The sequence below is a fragment of the Neomonachus schauinslandi genome, chromosome 1 (genome assembly GCF_002201575.2).
Source record: "Neomonachus schauinslandi chromosome 1, ASM220157v2, whole genome shotgun sequence".
Lineage (NCBI taxonomy): Eukaryota > Metazoa > Chordata > Mammalia > Carnivora > Phocidae > Neomonachus > Neomonachus schauinslandi.
The window spans coordinates 168,981,928-168,999,164 of NC_058403.1; the positions used below are offsets into that span (position 1 = coordinate 168,981,928).

Sequence of the window (17,237 nt, forward strand, 5' to 3'; positions counted from 1 at the left end):
CAAATCCTGCATCGGGCTCCCTGCTCAAAAGGGAATCTGCTTTTCCCTCTGACCCTCCCCCATCTTGTGCTCCATCTCTCTCATTCTCTCTCTCAAATAAATAAATAAATAGAAAAGCAGAACCAAGAGCCAGAGAGGGAGATTACCAATACCTTGCTTAAGCATCAGCCATGCTAGAAATTGGCATTATAGTCATGAATTTTTTTAGTTGTGTCTGCCCAAAACATATATATATAAACCATGTATATATAAAACACACACACACACACATATATATTTTTTTGCTTTGGCTACTTTTAACTGTGTTTCTGTTACTGGTGAGTGCACATAGAGAAATACTCTGGGTGTTAGGATTTGAATTCAAAGGAAGAAGCCTGGAAAAAAAAAAAAAGAGGGAACTGAAATGGTTTGGGAAGTGGTAATGTTGGACATGGCATTTTTTAATGAACTTTGAAGGATTGGCTAGAATTGGGCTCAGCTTGCTCCATCATGCACTGTGGGTTCTGCTGAGCAGTGTGCTTCCCCCTACCTGGGCAAAGAAAGGGCACTTCCAGGTACTCTCAAGGTCAGTTTTTAGGAAAGAAGGGGCAGCTACTCTGCCTTTCAACTGTATGCCTGGGATGAGACATGGCATGGACATACTTTTGCTTATAGCAGCTCTGAGTGTGCAGAGAGGATCAGAGATGTGGTCAGTTTTGGCCATTTTGAGACAGAGTGGCAGACCATGTCACATGCTTGGTTTTCTTCCCTTTGTTCTTATCCCAGAATATTTTTCCTAGTGGAATCTGTCTAAAATAAACAAGGACAGCCTTATTTGTAGACTTTTTGTGTACTTTTAGGACCAAAGAGCAGAAGCATCTCCTGTCCCTACCTGTCTCTCTATATGAGTGCTCAGGTCCCAGCAGCACAGACACTAATTGTGGGACCTTTGGGAGAAGTCTGTATGTGGCACCAAGGCTGTTCTACTACACCCTGGAAGGGGGAACAGAAGTGAAAGTGGACAGATTTTCCAAGCAGGCTTGAGCTCTGATGTCCTTCACGCTGCTGACTCTGGCATTGCTCTTGCTGTTGAGCTGTGATTGCAATCATGATCTCGGCAGGCATATCACAGCTCCGGTTATATTGCAGATGGTTGACACCCAAGCCAACAGAAAATGTGCATAATCCTGGGCTAACAGATCCTTACAAATCCTTCACAGACAGCAGGACGTGCAACCCATGCCCAGGCTGTTTAAATTTCTGCAAATTCCAAACTAGTTAGACAGCTCAGGATTAGAGGCAGGCATTTAAGTAACAATAAAAAGGTAGACTGATTATATATTGAAGCAGCTTTGCATTTTTAATCTTAATACATTTCCTTCTTCCCTCCACTTACATGTCCTCTTATCTAGCTCTGAGTCCCAAACCAAATGTTACTACTATAGTAAGTCCTAGTTAAACAGAGTATTTCTCTCTCCATGTTCCTCTCCCCCTCCCCTTCTCTCTTTTTCTCTCTGTCCTCTCTCCCCCACCATTTCCCCCTTTTGCAAGTTAATCACTTTTCTTTTATGAGAAAATCACATAAAGGCAAACAAAATCAATCAACATGGGCTGGTACAGTGGGAAGATCACTGCCCTGGGAATCTTGAAGCGTTATTTTTCTATGAGCTTTGTCTTTATACTCTGGACCTTAGTTTCCTAATCTGTAAAACTTCAAACTAGGATCACTGTATTAGTGTCCTACTGCTGCCATAACAAATGATCATAAACTTAGTGGCTTAAACAATATAAATGCATTATCTTATAGTTTTGTAGGTCAGAAGCCCAGTATGAGTCTCACTGGGCTAAAATCAGGCTGTCAGCAGGGCTGTGTTTTTTGTTTGTTTGTTTTGTTTTGTTTTTCTTACAGGCTCCAGGGGAGAATCTGTCCCCTTGCCTTTCTAGAGGCCACTAGGTTCCCTGGCTTATGGCTCCTTTCTTCCATCTTCAGAGCCAGCAATGGCAGGTCAAGTCCTCATATTGTATCTCTCTGACCTACTCTTGGGCCATCCTCTTCTATTTTTAAGGACAGGTATGATTAGATTGAACCCACCAGGATGATCCAAGAAAATCTTCCCATTTCAGCGTCCTTATCCTTAAGCACAACTGCACAGTCCATTTTGTCATGTAAGGTAACATATTCACAGGTCCTGGGGATTAGGGTATGGATATCTTTGAGGGGTGATGTGTTATTCATCTGCCTACTTGTTAGTGAACCCCAAAGTCCCTTTCAATATTAAATTTTGTTTTAGAAGCTTGCTTTCTTTCCAGCAATGTCCCATAAATCAAGAATATGGTCTAGATTTGACCCAGATTGACTCAGTCTTTGATAAGAAGGGCTGCAATCTGATAATTGATAGGCCAAATTAGGCTTGTAGTCATGCAGATTGGCTGACATGTTTTAAAAATGTTTAATTGAAAAATTTTAAATTGGAAGATGTCATGTAAAGACACGAATATATCTGGCTTCTCGTGAAGGAACAACAAAAACAACAAAAAGTAGGAGAATTTGATAACATTAGGGTTTTTTTTTTCTTTTTTTCTTTTGGATGGCAGCGATTAGCCAGACTTGAGTAGTGAATATCTACTGATTGTCTTCTATCGACAGGATTTTTGTACCTGATTATTTATATTATCTGCTTGGTCCTATGTAGACATTTGAATTTTCAAGTGCTATTGTATCCCTTCTATAACTTCACCCCTACTATAAAATTGATATTTACCCTGATGACCCAGGAGTACTGAGAGCTCCTGAGTCATTAATTATGCTTTATTCATTAATTATTGAGCTAGACAAATAGATTACTGTATTTTTTTTATGGTTTCAAACATAATACATATATTACGGCATTTGAGAAAACTTTCAAACTCACCAGAGCTACACCCCTTCCCTTGAGCATGACAGTTAATTGAGGTTTTCAATATTTTTGACTTCCTTCTGTTTGTAAAAAGAAAAATAAAAAAATAAGTGATAGCTCTTTGTTTCTAAGTAGTAAATTATGCATTGTTTTGATAACCTTCTTTTTGAAAATGTGTTTTCTAGCTATCCTAAGTGCAAGTGATACTTTTATAATCTGAAAAAATGTAATGGAAATTATTTATTTTAAGAACATACTTTTGCCACTAGGGTTTTGCTACCACTACTGAGCTCTGGGCAAAAGAATTGAACGGAAAATTGTTCACTCCTTGGTATTTTGAGACTTGCAATTCCCTTCCTAGATTATTCAGAGCCATTTATAACCAAAGGGCAAGGTGCTGAGATTTGTTGATAGACAAAAACAAAAACAAAAACCAATCCATAGTCCAAAAAAGTGCTATATCCCACATCAAATCCAAATGTTACTTTGTTGAAAAGGTAGAAACATGTAAATAATTCACATCTGAGATTTTCACCTTATGTTGAATGATCATACCATTTTAAACAATTGCAGACTCCTGGAAAGCTATCTTTTGGCCTTATGCACTATATAGGTCAAATAGGGTGATATTAGCCTAAATTAAGATTGCAGTAGCCATGAAAATATGGGAACAACAGAAAGAAGCTTTGCTGGAGATAGGCAAGATTCATCCTCAACTGATGGTCCCATTTTGAAGGGAACGCAAAAGATGGAAAGCAAACCAAAAATTAGTTACATAATTTGAGCTTATGTCTTAAAAGCTTTTTAGCAGTGCCTTTTTTTTTTTTTACACTACAACTCATTGAACATATAAAAGTTAGCTGGATTTTAAAAAAAATTGAAAACCTTTATGGGAAAGCACAAATAAAGTGTAATTGTTGATGAATTGCATTGGAAGTCAGATGATCTAAATCAAATGTTCTCTAATTCTGGTTTCAGAAGTGCAATGAACCAGTAGAGAAGTTGGCATTTTAGATAAGATTACACCATGAACACTTTTGTTTTAGGGTGCATTTTTGCATTTAAATATAAAGATACAGAAGTGCAATTTCAGATTGTCTATTGACTGCCTGAATATTCACCAAGTCAGGCAATTTGCAGTTTTTCCTCTCGGAAGTAGACTTCCTTGCTTTGCTATGATTTCGCACTGTATCTGATGAAAAAACAGATTTTCTCCTTCATTGAAGAGGTTGGCTGGGTGCATATAACAAATTGGGAAGAAAGTGGTTTGATGGAAACTGCTTGAGGTTGTAACTTTCAATTTTCCTACTTTTCATTCTCTCCCTGAGACCTCTGAGTTCATTGTACCTGTAAAAAAAGCCAAAAAGGTAGGCTTGTAATGAGCTTGGCTGTGTTCATTCCCTACTCTTGCCATTCAGGTTTTATTTTTCAATATTTGAAAGTTCAGCAGTTCCATAAGGGTGAATCTATTTAGGGGTTATTTATTTATTTATTTATTTTTAGGATAAAGATAATGTGGGCAGGTCGTACAAATGTTTTTAAACAGCTCATGGTGTGTGTGTGTGTGTATGTGTGTAAGTTTTTGTGTGTGTGCACACACATGGGCATGTGCATGCGCATTTGATGGGGAGTCCAAAACCTCCTGCAGAACTATTATTTTCTACTTTTTTTTCAGGGGTTTTGATTGTCCTAGAGATGACACTTATGTAGCTTCAGGAGAAGAAAAGAACAAGTTCAAACATTTAATTCTATCTTCATTTTGCAGAAACTGTATTTTTTTGTAGGCGATTAGGATCTTTCTCAGAAACTGAATAATTTTTTCAGGTAAAACAGCCCAAATTACCCATTTCTCTGTTTAAGTAGGTCAGTGTTGTAAGGACAAGGAAATTAGGATAGAAACTACCTCTGTATGTATTATATTTGTTTTGGGGGCTTAGTAGAATGCATAGTTCATAGCCAACTAAAATTCCCTTGATATTTGGTTTGCTAAATGTCAAAGATAAATGGCATTCAACTCTGCTAGAGAACACAGCTTATTTTTTTTTGTTAATTTTGCTTGCCAATCCACGATACCTCCTGAGTTAGGGGCAGGAGACCCCCTCTGACATGTGGGCTACGTGGTTCCAGGCACATCAGCAGATTCCACTCGGTAAGAAAAGTAGAAGGGGACAAAAGCTCATGCAAAGGCTGTCTGTGTCTCAATCTTATGTCAAGCTTCTTTGAATCCCCATATCCCCTTCCCAAGTCTGCAGGCCCCAGTGGGGCAGTTGGGTATATCTGTTTTTCCTCCATACCACATGTAGGCTCCAGGAACATGTTGCTCTCACAGACCTTTTCTCTGCCTGTACCTTTTCTCCCTTTGTCTATAACCGTCTTCCTCTACTACAGCCTTCCTGTTGGTGGAATATATTCTGAAAGATTGCATCCTCCCAGGAGTCCAGATGGAAGCAGGAAAAAAGTCCCTTCTGTTCTTACATCCTCAAGGTGTAGTTGAGGAGAAGGATGTTTCTACTACTCATTCTCCCATTCGAGGAATGAAACCCCAGGTCTGTGGGGATGTGTGGGAGGATGTGAAAGAGGCCTTCACTTAAATTGAATTCTCTTTTGTTTCTCTCACTTTCTTAATCCAGCCTAGGAATGATTTTGAAGGCTTTTCTTTGTAATGGGAAATTGCTCTAGCATTATGTCCTATATGTTTCTTACTCTGTTGTTTATAGGAAAAAACAGATGCCTTGAATTAGTCAGTCACTGGTTTTTAATATAAAGAGAAGCTTCTGTGACTTAGAAAACCTCTTTTCCCCCTCCTAATTGTTTGGCTCTTACTGTTGAGCCCTATTGCATTCATGACTATTACACTTTTTTTTTTTTTTTTTGACTTAAAAGTATCAAGGTTGAGCAATGACTTCCTTATTTTCTGCCCTCCAGCAGTGGATGCTTTATCCTCAGTGACTTGAAGGTCATAAGGTCAACAAGATTTAGGATGAAAATGTATCAGACAATATTTGAAATGCTATTCCATCAAGTCAATACTGCTAATATCAAGAGCCATAATAATGCCAGCACACAACTTTACATTTGTGTGTTAGTTTACATCTTACAAGCCATTTTCTGATGAAATACTTAATACCTTCCACAACTTTGCAAGGTAGCTTTTTAAAATTCCCTTTTTTGTGTAAGGGGATTAAGACTCAGAGGGATCAAGAGGCTATTCCAAGGTCACCTGTTTCATGAATTTTCAATTCCAGACTGGAACTGAGGTATTCTGATTCTAAGTACTCTTTGCACTTCATCAGAGTCTTGGTTTCTGGATCAATAGGTCTTGTGGCAACTTGTCTTGGTCATAAATTCAGCTTGATACTTTTTGAGGCCTATTGGACCACTGCTCTCCAGTTCTGGATGGACTCCCTCCATGTTAAACTTGCTCTTCTAATTTTAGTCTGATTGTCAGCTGCTCTCTCCAACTCATGTCTTGCTTAGGCTACAATAAATCTAAACCATGCCCCTGCCCCCAGCTAGCATTCCAGATCTCCAGCTGGGCTTCTCACTCATCTAATCCTCCTCTGCCTCTTTAATGTAGGAGATTATAATCAGATTTCCTAGATGATTAATGTAGAACGTAGTGAACGTTGCCCCCTTTCCAAAATCCTGAATTCTAGATTTGCAATCTAATATTGAATTTAATATAGCTTTATATAGAAATCTTCATTGGTGTTTTGGGGACTGTTGATTTTAGTCTAACATAGAACTGAAGAGTTGAATTAATGGTTTTGCCATTCTTGGGAATATCAATGACATATTAGCTCAGAGTAGACTGGGCAAAATGTGGAAATTGTAAAACACATGTTCCTAAGTACTGTATCTTTCATTCAATGAATGTTGCACAGTGAGTTAATTAGTTGGCCTTGATTCTGGTCCCATTTCTGCTACTGACTCACTGTTTTTACCATCTGGGCAATGGGGCAGTGCAGAATAATGCCTCTTTTGCCATGTGTTTTTGTATTATTTTACTATTTGCATAGAATTCATTTAAGTAGCAGGATGGAAGTTAATACTTAAGACACGAAGTCAGTTCATAAATATGGCTCCAAAGCAATTGCACATGATATATGGTATATCTGTTTGGGTATATCTGTTTTTCCTCCATACCACATGTAGGCTTAAAGCTCATTATGCTGCTAGGGACTCATTAACCCTGAAAAAAATAGGTTGAACTTAACCAAAAATGAACTGTGTGTTAAAAAAATATGTAATTAAAAAAACAGCAGATCTGTGACCTACAGAATTAGTGCTGTACTTCCTCTGATTATGGTTATATTCGTCCTTATTCTTATGTCATAGAGAATCATGGAATGTCAAGATTTGGGGGACACTTGTCTAAAGCTGACAAGTTAACTACTTCTCTTGGTGGCTTGTGAAGTATTTTCAATTAAAAGGCATCAGGAAACAGAAAAACCAAAAGCTCAGATGACAGTGGTGACTAAAAAGAAGTGATGAGTGACTGTGGGAGATTCTTATGAATTCCTTATCAGAAGGTCGTATACCAAGAGCAGCTTTTATACAAATTGTGGCCAAAGATATGGAAATGTAATTACATCAGTGAACAAAGCAACAAAAGGTTGTGGGGTCTAAAGGAAGTATTATTATTATTTTTTTATTTGAGAGAGAGTGAGAGAGAGAGAGAGAGCCAGCTGAGGGGAGGGGCACAGGGAGAGGGAGAAATAGTCTTTATTTTTTAATTTTTAATTTTTTTTATTAATTTTACTTTATTATGTTATGTTAGTCACCATATATTACATCATTAGTTTTTTTATTATGTTATGTTAATCACCATACATTACATCATAAGTTTTTGATGTAGTGTTCCATGTTTCATTGTTTGCATATAACACCCAGTGCTCCATTCAATACGTGCCCTCTTTAATACCCATCACCAGGTTAACCCATCCCCCCGACCCCCTCCCCTCTAGAACCCTCAGTTTGTCCATAGTCTCTCATGGTTCGTCTGAGGGAGAAATAGTCTTAAGCAGACTCCCCACTGAGCGTGGAGCCCCCTCCCCCGCTCCCTGGTCTGGACAACTTAACTACCATCCCATGACCCTGAGATCATGACCTGAGCTGAAATCAAGAGTTGGATGCTCAACCGACTAAGCCACCCAGGTGCCCCTGGAGGAAGTATTTTAACAGTGTTTTCTATCACAGAAAGGTGGATGTATTCAACAGAAATAATGCAAATCAGGAACTGGTTCTCACTCTGATCAGAATAGAAGAGGTCCTAATAATTACCTTAGAAAGATAGAAACAACTCTGCTAAGAACAGGATCATGATTTTAGTAAATTAGTTATCAGAATTATTTAACTTTTGGGGGTTAGGGATGTGAAATAGACTGAATGATGAGAGAGAAACACTGTCATTTGGAGTAGTTAAAAGAATTTAAAATTTTTTGATTTTTTGGAATGCTGTGCTTTCCATTTTTCTTCAATTTGCAATAACATTTTGTTTTTATGTTTTATCTTTTAATTTGAGGTACAAAATTATAATTTGTTATATGCCACAATACTCTGTATGTGGTAGACACTCAGTAACTGTGTGTTAAATTGAATGAATGACTAAATCAGTCAATAATTACAATGCAAATATAAGATTTATGTTATTGTTATGCCTTGTAGTTTTGTATTTGCCATGATTTCTGGTTGATTTGTCAGGGTTATGGCAAAAATTGAGATCATGAAGCTTACAGAGCTGATTTTAGAATTTGATGTTTCAGCATGACAGTATAGGAGAAAGGGATGTATTTACTATTAAAACATAGAGGTGGTTAGCTACCTAAACAAATTTACAGTTAACCTTTCCTTTTTTTTTTTTTTTTAAATCGTTCATCTTCTATGTATCTCTCTGAAACCTTCTGCTCCCAACAGGACCAATTTAGACAGTGCTGTCATTAACCTGACATTTTCAGTGAGTTATGCTTTATTTGAAGCTCTTTGTACAAAAATGGAGCAGTTTAATTAAGTTTGTTTAGAAGCAGCAAGGATTTTGCATTGTTACAATCCAGCTACTTCTTTTGCCTGTCATTTGAATAAGAGGTATGATTTTGGTAGAAAAGATGCCTGGAGCCAATTAGCTACTTTCAGCATTGAAGCCAGCTTGGCAAAAAGAATTGCAGACCAGCGAATCTTTTTCGTTATTCCCTAGATAACACACTGTTCAACTAGTGACCAGATTTTTTCGAGCAAAAGTCACTCATTTCTAGACTATTGTTCAATCATGACAACATATATAGAAAGGAAAGAAACATCACATAAAATCAAGGGGGCGGGGAGTAACAAATGCATGTAGAAAAGGCCACTGTGGCTTTGTAATGTTCATGTGGAACAGAAATCAGCAATACTGCCCTGTTGGTGAAAGGTATAGGTATTGGTAAATGGAAGGGAGAAGGTACAAAAATGAGTATATATTTCCTAGGATCCATGTTCTTTCATGTGTGTTCTCTCATTTAATCTCCTTAACAGCTTTGAAAAGTGAGAATTATTAGCCCTATATATCTTGTTTATATGAAAGAAAACTGAAGCACATAGGAATTGAAGAACTGACTTAAATTTGAGCTATCGTTAAGAAAGTCAGGATTTGAATCCAGGGCTGATTCCTCATCCCTCTACCTGAAGCATCTCACACAATGAATCTTTCCCAGTTGATGCTCTTTGCAGGTTCCCCCTGACTTTTCTTGAGTCTCTAGGTCAGATTTCCTTAGAAAGTTCAGCTCTCCAGTCAGAAGATGTGTATGCCCCTCCATGGCTACCAGTGTACACCTTTATCCTGCCCTGAGTCAATCAAGGTTGCAGTTAGGGTCATCACCCCTCTGGTCCTCCTGTCAGTTTTTTCAGTCTGTCTTCCAGCTCCTGTTGAAGTCCTGCACTCTGCACTCTCAAGGTTTGATCTCTTGCTCAAAATTCAAGTCTGAATTTTGGTTCTTGTTAGTCTCAGTGTCTGGGTCGCCACTTCCATGCTCCCTGTGTTTTTTTGTTTTTGTTTTTTTATTTGAGACAGAGAGAGAGAGAGAGGGAACAAGCGGGGAGGAGGGTCAGAGAGAAAAGGAGAAGCAGACTCTCTGCTGAGCCCGGAGCCTGATGTGGGCCTCGATCCCAGGACTCTGGGATCATGACCTGAGCTGAAGGCAGACACTTAACCGACTGAGCCACCCAGGCGCCCCTATGCTCCCTGTATTCTAATTGAAGTTCTTGCTCCTAGTTCCCTGCACCCTTACTCCATGCTTATACTACCCACACTGTGCTAAAAGCCACACCCTGTGAGACTCTTTGATGCCTATCTCTCCTTCCCACCTGTGCTGATCTCTTGTCTCTCTCATCTGGGCTGCCTGCTTCACTTTCTCTTGCCAAGGCCCCCAGACATCAGACTTTTCCTGATATGATGTACAGGATGAGTGTTATTCCCATGCATAACACTGTTCCACAAGTATACCCAGAGTTGGATAAAATCCAAAGTACATAAGCAGATAGTACCACCAATTTGTATTCATTTCACATTGCATTCCTTAAGGTATTTTTTCTGGTATGTCAGTAATACAGTTTACCAATTTTATAATCTCAAAATTATAATTTATGTAGGAAAATCAGTTAACATGACTAATCTAATTTTTATCTTCACTTTAGAAGAGGAGTTATGCTCTACTAGTTAATGAAACAAGCAAGTATATATCATCAAAGAATAAACATAAAATGTTTTATTTTATTGTGATGATTATAAGACTTATAATTTCAGGATTTTAACTATATATTATCTGTGTCACGTGTACTCTCACGTGATTTTTGACTGAGACATTGTAATTGTTGTGCCATTATTGCAGCAATGTTTTTGGAGTCCTCTTCACATTTGCCCTAGGTAAGTGTGCATGTACCATTTATGCTTTCTTAATCTGTGCTTGCTTCATTATTAAATATTTATGAGAAAAAATTAAGTTATTGATATCATGTTGTACAGTAATTTTTTTAAATACTTTCAATTTCCAGTTATATATTAGTAATAAGGGGACAGTGAATTTTTAGCACAAATGAGGGGTTGTATGTAATGTCCCAGGCTGTGGTGGCTCCTTTCTCTTTAGTTCGATAAAACATTTCAGAATGGACATGAGTGAGAGTGAAGTTATTATAGGGATGTCCACAAACAGGTTGATCATCTACTAACTTTAGCGTATTAGTACTTGTGCTATTATTGGAATCCAGGTACTTTTGATACCTCACTGTTTGATGCATTAGTACATCTTAATACTGTGGATAAGAACTCCATTCTAGATGTTGATGTTTAAACTCATAGTGCTTGTGGGAGCACCTGGGTGGCTCAGTAGGTTGAGCATCCACCTCTTGGCTTTGGCTTAGGTCATGATCTTGGGGGCATGAGATCGGGCCCCGCATGGGTCTCTGTGCTCTGCTTCGGAGTCTGCTGGAGATTCTCTCCCTCTGCCCTTCCCCCCACTTGTTCTCGCTCTCTTTCTCTCTAAAATAATAAATAAAATAAAAATCTTAAACTCACAGTGCCTCCTAGAATTTTCCAGTTTTTTCAGACTTCGGCCCTTACCTTTTTAAGTCTGTTTCTTTTTGTTAACCAAAATCTGTTGGTATACCGTGCTGGAAAAGGATGAGAAACGTAAAGCTAAAAAGTCATTACATTTTATTAATTCTTCCTAGGTAGTATTGATCCAGTTAGGAATCATCAAGAATCTCTTGTGTGTGGTCATTAATATTGTCAAAGAAATACAGAGGTCTTCTGAAATTAGAACTTTAATAGAAAATTTTCAACTGTAGGACCCTGAGTGTAACTCTGTGTGTAAAACACCTGTATGTAAATCTCATACACAGTGACCTGGCATCCTGATACATTATGGTCAGAACAGTGTTTCAAAATACAAAATGGATTTTGTCACTTTTCTGCTCAGTAGCTTTCATTGGCTCTCATTGCTCTCAGAATAAAGGCAGAAATCCCTAACATACCTACCTGTTTACACTCATCTTACACCTCATTCATTTTCATTCTCTGTGTTCTGGACATACTGTCCTCTTTTCAGTTTCTTGAATGTCACTGTCTTGGGCCACAGGAGCTTTATTAATGCTGATCCCTCTACTTGATCCTTTGACTCTTCTCTCCCCACCGAGTCATCTTGCATCTCAGCTCAGGAATGATGTTTCTGAACTCCTCAATCCACATCAGCCCCTCTAATCCTTTCTTTTTATTGTCATCAGAGTTTTCATGATACATTCATGTATGATTCTGTGACTAATACTTGTTTTTCCATCAATATGAGCTCCAAGTATGAGTGGTATGAGCTCTAAGTAGGCAAGGCTTTGTCTGATTTGTGTTCTTATTGTTTGTTTCCAGTGCCTAGCACATAATCTGCTCTCAGTGAATAAATGAATGAACAGATCAAGTAAAATAATGAGTGACTGGTGGTACCTTTTAAAACTTGTTTGATGGTCTACCTTGGAAGCACAGCTACACATAAGCTTCAGCCAAAGAATGTTCTTTGTCCGCCTGAGAAGGTCATCTGCCTTTTGGATCCAGATTCAGTTGCACTGCACGTGGGGCAGCAGCCAGATCATCAGTCTGTCAATTGCCCTTTCAACCAGGGATTTAATTTTTTATCTTCTGAATTGCTATTGGAGGGCAAACGATTGTTGACAGGGTGAGAATTATTTTATTATAAAATACATTCTGTTTGTTTAGTTCTTCTTAGCTCTCTTTTATATGACCTCATTTGGTCATCATGACAGCTCTACTATAGAGACAGAGCTGGTATCATTAACAAATGAGATAACTGTCTCCTGTTGGTTATGTGACTTACCCAAATCATGCCCTAAATACACAGTTGAGCTGGGACTTAAACTTGGGCCTTAGACTTCAGTTCCTGACCTAGCCTACTACCACCAAGGTTTTTCCTCTCTAAGTGGACATATTATTTGGAAGCAAGGGATCAGTGAATTTCATTTGGTAGCCCCTTGCCCCACCATAAGGATAAATGACAGTATCAGCTTAGGCTGGATGTAGTTTATATAACAGGTTTCAGAAGTTGAAGACCTTTTGCTCTCTGTTGAGATATCATGTTATACAACTTGAAGAACCCTTTCTGGTTCCTGACTATAATTCTGTCATTTATCTTTCCTAACCCCCAAGTCTCCCTTCTAATTATTGAAATTCTCTCTGTAATAAACCAAACTCTACTAATTATTTTCCACTCATTTCTGCTTTGGAGTTTTATGTGTGTTTTGGATGCTTAAATCTATTGCATGATAACAATGGGAAAGGACATTTATCCTTATTTTGGTCCATTGTTCTGAAAAATATGTCATTTGTCACTGTAAATCTTACTTTGAGGGCTTTTATAAACATCTTAATTCTTTTGATATAAAACTAATACATATTATATAAAACCGTATAAAGAATAAACATAAATAATCCACATTCCATATTCTAATGATAGCATTTGGCATAATCCCTCTCAGGAAAGTAAAAATTATTTAAAAATACTATTTTAAATAGCTTTATAAAAGCATTCTATTATTTGAGTATAATTATCTAACCATCCTTGCAATTTTTTAATACCTACATTGTTTCTAGTATCTCACTACCATAAATTGTGTTGGGTGAACAGCTCTCTCCAAACCTATGATTATCTTCTTAGGATAATTGCTTAGAAGTTGAATCATCAGGTTCATGGGTAATAATGAAAAAAAAACCCCACATTTTTCTAAAAGTAAAATATAAAATTGGGAACAATAATAAAATAGTACCAAAGGGTTCAAAATAAAAATTAAAAGCATTATTTTACCTTCATAAAAATGAACTCAAAATGGGCCTACATATAAATGCAAAACTATAAAACTTCTGGGAGATGACATAAGAGAAAATCTAGATGACCTCAGGCTTGGCAATGACTTTTTAAATGCAGCACCAAAGGTACAGTCCATTAAAGAAATAACTGATAATTTGGACCGCATTAAATTAAAAACTTTTTTCTTTTAAAAGATACTGTCAAGAGAATGAGAAGACAAGCCACAGACTAGGAGGAAATATTTGCAAAGGACATCTATGATAAAGGAGTGTTAAATTCAAAATATTCAAAGAACTTTTAAAATTCAGCAATAAGAGAATGAAGAATCTGGTTGAAAAATGGGCAAAAAATCTGAATAGACACCTTACCAAAGAAGATATATAGCTGACAGATAAGTAGATGAAAAGATGTGTGACATAATATGTCATTAGGGAATTGTAAATTAAAACAGTGTGATACCACTATTAGGATGGCAAAAATCCCAAACACTGACAATACCGAATCCTGGTGAGGATGTAGAGTATCAGGGACTCTTATTCTTTGCTGTTGGAAATACAGAATGGTACAGCCACTTTGGAAGACAGTTTGTCATATTCTTACAAAACTAGACAGACTCTTACTGTCTGATCCAGGACTTGTGCTCCTTGGTATTACCCAAAGGAGTTGAAAACTTATGTACACAAAACTCTGCACATGGATATTTATCATAGCTTTATTTATAATAGCTTAAACTTGGAAGCAAACAGTAGGTGAATTCACCGTCAGTAGGTGGACTGATAATCAAATTGTGGTATATACAAACAATGGAATGTTATTCAACACTAAAAGTAAATGAGTTATCAAGCTATGAAAAGAAACATAGGAACCCTGAACACTTAACTGAGTGAAAGAAGCCAATCTGAAAAGGCTATATACTTGATGATTCCAGCAACATGACATTCTAGAAAAGGTAAAACTGTGGCGATAGTAAAAAGATCAGTGGTTGCCAGAGATAGAAGTGGGAGGACAGGTGAATAGGCAGAGCATAGAAAATTTTTAGGGCAGTGAAGAAACTATTCTGTATGATATTATAATGGTAGATATGTGTCTTTATACATTTGTTCAAACCCATAGAATGTAAAACACCAAGAGTGAACTCTCATGTAAACCATGGACTTCAGGGGATAATGATACGTCAGTGTTGGTTCATCTGTTGTTACAGATGTATCACTCTGGTGTACGGATGCTATATGTGCATGAAGTGGAAACAGGGTGTAGATGGAACTGCTCCTACTTTTCACTCAGCTTTGCTGCAAACCTAAAACTACTCTAGAAGATACAGTCTACATAATAAACAAAAGCTTCTCCACCCCCAGTCCCCTCTTTCTACAGGCCCATTCATTAGAAAAAATTCATCTTTGGCCATTTCTCATTTCTCTTTTTAGTTACTCTGGTAGTTGTAAGATGCTTATATCTCCATCTCTAACACTTGATTTCTCAGCTTCTGGAAGTTTCTGTTGATGCTGTGCTAAGAAAGATGAGGAATTCAGCTCATGTTTATTACCGCCCCTCCCCCCCCCAGTAATTTTGTTGGCTATATGGTTTTACTAGTAGTTTCCTTTGTAGCTTTTAAACTGTATTTTGGTATCTTAATTTTAATGTATTATACATCTTGGGATAGTGGTGTGTTTGGCTTTCCTTTTCAGTATGTCACCATTGTCATGGAAGCCACCTCAAAGATTAATAAGTATGGTGGTAGTGGGGGAGGGATGCAGTAATTCAGGGCGGCATTGAGTTAAAAGAAGGGAGGGAAATGGCACTCTTAATCTCTAGCAGTATCAATTGGAAAAGATCTGAGATGCTCACACATTAAAAACAATCAAGGGTCTCAGTCACAGCAGTTGGCCCATGCTCGGTGTCTTCCTGCCACTCATTTTTCATGCCCACTACTGCCACCTCCACCTGTCACACTGGAAGAGGAGATTTCTGCACTCATCATTGATGATGGCTCTGGTATGTGCAAGGTGGGCTTTGCTGGGGATGATGACTCCCCTCTCCTGGCCATGTTCCCATTCATTGTCATATGCCCCCTGGACCCCAGGGCATCATGGTGGGCATAGGCCAAAAGACTCCTATGTGGGCACCAAGGCCCAGAGCAAGCAGGACATCCTGATCCTCAAGTACTGTATCAAGCCCAGCATCATCAACAACAAGGAGGACATGGAGAAGATCTGGTATCACACCTTCTATAATGAACTGTGCATGGCCCCAAGGAGTCCTCTATGCTGCTGACTGAGGCCCCCCTGCTCCCTAAGGCCAACCAGGAGAAGATGACTCATCATGTTCAAGACCTTCAACATTCCCGCTATGTATCTGGCCATCCAGGTTGTGCTGTCCCTATATGCCTCTGGCTGCACCACTGGTATTGTCATGGACTCTGGGGACAGGGTCACCCACACTGTGCCCATCTATATGGGGTACTCCCTGCCCCATGCCATCCTGTGTCTGGACCTGGCTGGCCGGGACCTGATGGACTACCTCATGAAGATACAGAGAGTGATTATAGCTTCACCACCACAGTTGAGTGGGAACTCATGTGTGACATCACCGAGAAGCTCTGCTAGGTCACCCTGCACTTAGAGTAGGAGATGGCCACTGCAGAGTTGTCGTCTTCCCTGGAGAAGAGCTGTGAGCTGCCTGACAGTCAGGTGATCACCATGGGCAAGGAGTGGTAATCCTGCCCCGAGGTGTTCTCCCAGCTCTCCTTTCTGGGTATGGAATACTGTGTTATCCAGGAGACCATCTTGAAGTCCATCATGAAGTATGATATTGACATCTGAAAGGACCTCTACTCTAACAGAGTGCCATCTGGTGGGACTACCATGCACTCAGCCATCTCGGATAGAATGCAGAAAGGGATCACAATGCTGGAGCTCAGCATGATGAAGATCAAGGTCATTGCTTCTCCTGTAGGGGCTCCATCCTGGCCTCACTGTCTACCTTTCAGCAGGTGTGGATCAGCAAACAGGAGTATGATGAGTCGGGCCCCTCCATTGCCCACCTCAGATGTTTCTAAATGCCCTGCAAGCAGATATGTAGCATTTGCTGCATGAGTTAATTCCTAAGTATAAATTTGCCCTGGCAAATGTATATACCTCATGCTGGCCTCATAAACTGGAATAAGCCTCTGAAAAGAAATTTGTCCTTGAAGCTTGTATTTGGTGTCAGCACTGGATGGTAGAATTGTTGCTGATTTTGACCTTGTATTCAAACTAACTTTTCCCTTGGTATGTGTTTAATATCCTGTACATACCTTTGATTTAAATCCCTTGTACATGAGGCTCAGTCACTTCATGGCTAAGGTAAAAACATGTTTATGGACGAGAAATCCATTGGTTTGATGAGCATCCTCCATAAGATTCTTGATCTGCGTAGGGTATTAATGTGTAAGAGCTGCCTATTCCAGGATTTCTCTAGAGGCTGGCAAGATTTTTGAATCAGTTGACATTTTTATGTCTTGTTGATCTGACAGCTTTAAGAAGGT

At 38.6% G+C, this 17,237-nt stretch overlaps 1 pseudogene; it reads left to right on the forward strand.

Annotated features, from left to right (window-relative positions):
• Positions 1–16,769, forward strand: part of LOC110585100 — a 56,473-nt pseudogene extending 39,704 nt beyond the window's left edge.
• Positions 16,770–17,237: the final 468 nt, after the last annotated feature.